This window comes from Triticum aestivum, chromosome 4D (assembly GCF_018294505.1).
Source record: "Triticum aestivum cultivar Chinese Spring chromosome 4D, IWGSC CS RefSeq v2.1, whole genome shotgun sequence".
In the NCBI taxonomy this organism is placed as follows: Eukaryota; Viridiplantae; Streptophyta; class Magnoliopsida; order Poales; family Poaceae; genus Triticum; species Triticum aestivum.
In genome coordinates, this window is record NC_057805.1 from 366482549 (window position 1) to 366489242 (window position 6694).

The following is a 6694-nucleotide window of genomic DNA, read 5'->3' on the forward strand; positions in this document are numbered from 1 at the left end:
ATCCTTGGTCTTATCCGGCATGTTCATCAGTGTCGCGAGCAAGCTCTCAAGGACATTCTTACATATATGCAATTGATCAAGGCAATGAGGTGTATCGAGTTTGTGCCAGTACTCCAAGTCCCAGAACATAGACCTCGTCTTCCATACCTTCAGCAGCGGCTCCGGCGCCTTTTTCATCATCTTTCCCGGCGCGGGGCACTACTTCCAGTTTTTCAACAGCTCATCGATTTCGGCGCCGCTCCGCTTACGTGGAGGTCCTCGATGCTCAACGTGACCATTGAATAGATCTCCACAGTTTCTCCACGGGTCGTCCTGTTCGAGCCATCTTTGATGCCCCATGTACACGATTTTCCCAGACCCGCCATCTTTCCTTGACATTAGCTGCCGAGACGTCGTATCATCCATGCACCGCGTGCATCCGCAATATCCATGGCACACCTGGCCTGCGACATATCCGTAACCGAGATAGTCGTGCACCTTCATGATCAGCGCAACTCTCATGTAGAAATACTCGCCTTTGCTGGTGTCCCATGTCTTGGCCGGTGTTTTCCATAACATGTCTAACTCCTCTTGAAGTAGCCCCAGATACAGATTAATATTATTTCCTGGTTGTTTCGGCCCTTGAATCAGCATGCTCATGTGAATGTACTTCGAGTTCATGCACAACCAGACCGTTCTTGTATTTCAGCGAGGTATTTTTGGGTTTTTGATAATATAGATCTGAAAATAAAAGACGTGACTAAAGAAAAAAGGCAAATATCAACGCAGATTTGAAAGTATATGATGGGAAAATAGACAAGGGGGCCGTAGATTTCACTAGTGGCTTCTCTCAAGAAAATAGCACACGGTGGGTAAACAAATTACTGTTGGGCAATTGATAGAAGATCGAATAATTATGATGATATCCAAGGCAATGATCAATATATAGGCATCACATCCAAGATTAGTAGACCGATACGATTCTGCATCTACTACTATTACTCCACACATTGACCGCTATCCAGGATGCATCTAGTGTATTAAGTTCATGGAGAAATGGAGTAATGCAATAAGAACTATGACATGATTTAGACGAGATCTATTCATGTAGGAATAGCCCACATCTTGCTATCCTTAATAGCAACGATACATGCGTGTCTTGCTGCCCCTTCTGTCACTGGGAAAGAACACCGCAAGATCGAACCCATCACAAAGCACCTCTTCCCATGGCAAGAAAAATCGATCTAGTTGGCCTAACTAAACCAAAGATTCGAAGAAGAAATGGGAGGTTATAAATAATCACGCAGATAAGAGATCAAAGAAGACTCAAATAATATTCATGGATATAGATCTGATCATAAACTCGAAGTTCATCGGATCCCAACAAACACACCGCAAAAAGAGTTACATCAAATAGATCTCCAAGAGACCACTGTATTGAGAATCAAGAGAGAGAGAGGAAGCCATCTAGCTACTGCCTACGGGCCCGTAGGTCTATGGTGGACTACTCGCGCATCATCGGAGAGGCACCAATGAGGATGATGAACCCCTCCGTGATGGTGTAGATTGGATCTCATGGTTCTGGAACTTGCGGCGGATGGAATTGTGTTTCGTCGACTCCCCTAGGATTTCTGGAATATTTGGGATTTATAGGACGAAGAGACGATGGAGGAGACCCCCGTGGGCCCCACAACCCCTTGGGCGCGCCCTGGTGGGTTGTGGTCCCCACGGGCCTCCCCCAGGTGCTTTCTTGGCCCCCAAGCTATCTTTTGGTCCAAAAAAATCTCCAAAAAGTTTCGCTGTGTTTGGACTCCGTTTGGTACTGATATTCTGCGAAGTAAAAAAATAGCAACTGGCTCTGGCACTATGTCAATAGGTTAGTCCCAAAAAAAGATATAAAGTTGCTATAAAATGATTGTAAAACATCCAAGAATGATAATATAACAGCATGGAACAATAAAAAATTATAGATATGTTGGCGACGTATCAGCATCCCTAAGCTTAATTTCCTGCTCGTCCTCGAGTAGGTAAATGGTAAAAATAGATTTTTTTGATGTGGAATGCTGCCTAACATGTTCATCACATATTCTTTTCTTTTTAGCATGGACATTTGGACTTTTATATGGTTCGAAGCAATAGTCTAGTTTTGACGTGAAGATTTCAATACTCAAGCATATCAATAAGCAACCATGTCTTTCAAAATATCAACACTAAAGAAAGTTATCCCAAGCCCATCATGCTCAATCATTGATCCATTCATGAAACACACTCACATATTAGCCACATCCAATGCTCAAGTATGATCATAGTGCCCCTTAGTTGGTGCTTTATAAGAGAAGATGGAGACTCAAATAAAAATAAAAATTGCATAAAGTAAATAGATAGGCCCTCCCCGAGGGAAGTAGGGATTTGTAGAGGTGCCAGAGCTCAAAGCTTAAATTGAGAGATTTTTTTTTGAGAGACATACTTTTCCCATCAACGAAAATGACCAAGTAATTCCCAACACTTTCCATGCTAGATATATCATAGGCGGTTCCCAAACATAAAATAAAGTTTATTCCTTTTTCCACCATTCTTTCACAATCCATGGCTAGTCGTATCCACGGGTGCCTTCCATACCAATACTTTCCAAGGAATTTATCTTTTGACAACATAAAGTAAATTTCTTTTTCATTTCGGGATTGGGCATCCCTATTACCGCCATACTCTCATGCAATGACAAGTGAATAAACACTCATCTTGAGAATAAACATCTAGCATGGAAAATATTGGCCACCCCCTGCCGCTTCATGAGCGGTACGAGCACACAAAAAGGAAATTCATTTTGAAAATTAGAGATGGCACATACAAATTTGCTTAGAACGGCACGAAAATACCACATATAGGTAGGTATGATGGACTCATATGGCAAAACTGGGTTTAAGGATTTTGGATGCACAAGTAGTATTTTTACTTAGTACAAGTGGAGGCTAGCAAAAAGATTGAGAAGCAACCAACCAAGAAACGAAAATGCACATAAACGAGCATTAAGCATAACCAACACCGAACAATGCACCACAAGTAGGATGTAATTTCATTGCATAACTATTGACTTTCGTGCTTGCATAGGGAATCACAAAGCTTAACACCAATATTCTTACTAAAGCATAATTACTCACCAACATGACTCACATATTACTATCATCATGTCTCAAAACTATTACAAAGAATCAAGTTTATTTTGTCCAATGATCTTCATGAAAGTTTTTATTATACCCCTCTTGAATATCTATCACTTTGGGACTAGTTTCATATGTTGCAAATGCTTTTGAATAGCTCAACAAATTTAAGTGAAGAACATGAGCATAAAAAATTTCATCTCTCAAAATAATATAAGTGAAGCATGAGAGAATTTCTTCAAAAATTTACTAACTATCAAATTAATCTAAGTTAATCATGAAAGTATTTCTTCAAAAATAATAAATCACACCATGCTCAAAAAGATATAAGTGAAGCGCTAGAGCAATTCCATAGCTCAAAAAATTTAAGTGAAGCATAAAGAGCAATTCTAACAAATCATAGAATAATTTTGGCTCTCTCAAATAGGTGTGTCTAGCAAGGATAATTGGGACAAACTAAAAAGCAAAACAAGCAAAGACTCATATAAAACAAGATGCTGCAAGCAAAACTCATGATATGTGACGAATAAAAATATAGCTCCAAGTAAAATTATCGATGGTTGTTAGAAGAAAGAGGGGATGCCTTTCAGGACATCCCCAAGCTTAGTTGCTTGGTTCTCCTTGAATATTAACTTGGGGTGCCATGGGAATCCCCAAGCTTAGGCTCTTTTCACTCCTTACTCCTTCATCCATCATGATCTCACCCAAAACTTGAAAACTTCAATCACACAAAACTTAACAAAAACTTTGTGAGATCCGTTAGTATAATAAAGCAAATCAATACTCTAAGTACTGTTGAAAACCCATTCATATTTTATTATTTCATTATATCTACTGTATTTGAACTTTACCATGGCTTATACACCCCGATACAATTCATAGATTCATCAAAATAAGCACACAATGCAACAAAAATATAATCTATCAAAAACAGAACAGTCTGTAGTAATCTGAACTTGACCCATACTTCTGTAACTCCAAAAATTCTGAAAATTTAGGACAACATGGGAAATTTGTATATCAATCTTGTGTAAAAAATTCAGAGCAAAATCACGTCTCTGATTTTCTAAAATTCTGCTACTGGGTGCAAAAGTTTTTATTTTTCAACAAGATCAAATCAACTATCACCAAACATGATCCCAAAGGCTTTACTTGGCACAATCACTAACTAAAACATAAAAAACACAATCATAACAGTAGCATTATTGTGCAAACACTCAAGAACAGAAAGAAAAAGGCAAAAATAAATTTTATTCGTTGGGTTGCCTCCCAACAAGCGCTATCGTTTTATGGCCCTAGCTAGGCATAATGCATAGATTCAAGTATTGTCATATTTCTTCTTATTTCCATAGATGTGTTCTTGTGAGGAGATTTTTCAAAAATAACCTGAAACACATTATCCATAGAAATTTTAGCATTATCAAGTTGCCCATCTACGTATCCCCTTGTTGGAAAATATGCCCTAGAGGCAATAATAAATTGGTTATTATCATATTTCCCTGTTCATGATAATAGTTTATAATCCATTCTAGAATCGTATTGATCGGAAACTCAGATACATGTATGGATACATAGTCAACAATGTGTCCCTAGTGAGCCTCTACTAGACTAGCTCGTTGCTCAAAGATGGTTAAGGTTTCCTAACTATAGACATGAGTTGTCATTTGATAACGGGATCACATCATTAGGAGAATGATGTGATGGACAAGACCGAAACTATAAACGTAGCATATGATCGTGTCAAGTTTATTGCTATCGTTTTCTGCATGTGAAGTATATGTTCCTATGACCATGAGATCATGCAACTCACTGACACCGGAGGAGTACCTTGTGTGTACCAAACATCGCAACGTAACTGGGTGACTATAAAGGTGCTCTACAGGTATCTCCGAGGGTGTCTGTTGAGTTGGCATGGATCAAGACTGGGATTTGTCACTCCGTATGATGGAGAGGTATCTCAGGGCCCACTCGGTAATACAACATCATAGTAAGCTTGCAAGCAATGTGACTAATGGGTTAGCCACGGGATCTTGTATTACGGAATGAGTAAAGAGACTTGTCGGTAACAAGATTCAACTAGGTATGAAGATACCGACGATCGAATCTCGGGCAAGTAACATACCGATAGACAAAGGGAACTACATACGGGATTAGTTGAGTCCTTGACATCAAGGTTCGACCGATAAGATCTTCGTAGAATATGTAGGAACCAATATGGGCATCCAGGTCCCGCTATTGGTTATTGACCGTAGAGGTGTCTCGGTCATGTCTGCATAGTTTTTGAACCCGTAGAGTCTACACACTTAACTTTTGGTGACGATATAAGTATAGTTGAGTCATTATGGTGGTTACCGAAGGTTGTTTGGAGTCCCGGATGAGTTCCCGGACATGACGAGGAACTCCGGAATGGTCCGGAGGCGAAGATCGATATATAGGACAAAGGGTATTGGAGTCTGGAATTGTTCAGGGGGTACTTGGTGATGACCAGCATGACCGAAAGGGGTTTCGGGGGGCCCCGACAAGTGTTGGGGGGGCTGATGGGCCAAGGAGAGGGGGCAAACCAGCCCACTAAGGGGTTGTGCGCCCCCTCACCCCATCCCACGTAACCAGAAGGGGTGGGGGCGCCCCCTAGGGCAGCCAACTCCTTTGCCTTGGGGGCTGGAGGCGCCCATAACCCATCTAGGGTTTCCCCCCTGTGGCCGCCACCCCCCTAGATGGGATCTAGGGCGCCCCCTCCTCCTCCCTCCCCCCATATGTAGAGAGGTAGAGAGAGGGCAGCCGCACCCCTTGAGCACCCATTTATGCCACGACGCTGCCCTCCCTCTCCCTCGTAGTCCTTCTTCTCTATGAGGCTTGGCGAAGCCCTGCTGTGATTTCTCCACCACCACCGCCATCACGCCGTCGTGCTGCCGGAGGACTCGAGATACTACTTCACCATCGCTCGCTGGATCAAGAAGGTGAAGGCGTCTGTCAGATCACAGGTTCCGGCAAAACCCTCAAGGTTCGAACACTAGGGTGTGCGCGGAGATTTCCTCCCTACCGATCTACGCCCTAGCTCGCTAATATCTCACGGACGAACTCGACGAGCTCACAACACAAAGACACAAGATTTATACTGGTTCGGGGCACCGTTGCGGTGTAACACCCTACTCCAGTGTGGTGGTGGTGGATTGCCTCTTGGGCTGATGATGAACAGTACAAGGGGAAGAACAGCCTCCTGAGGTTGAGGTGTTCTTGTGCTCTGCCAACTAGTGGGTGCAAGGATGGAGTGGATCCAGTCCAAGATGATCTGCCCTACTGTGGTGGCTAGTTCTACTTATATAGGCCCTGGTCCTCTCCCAAAATATTGAGCGGGAAGGGAGCCAATAACGGCCAATTCCAAGGGGGACAACTAGTACAGCTTATCCTGACAAAAGCGGTCTCCGCCTGCGGAAAGCTCTGGTGGTGACGCTGTCTCGGGCTCCACGGTGACCTCCGTCCTGCCGTCCGGCTGGTCTTGGTCTCGTTGCACTGATATGGAAACCTTTGCCTGATGCCTCGGTACTCCGCGCCTGCGC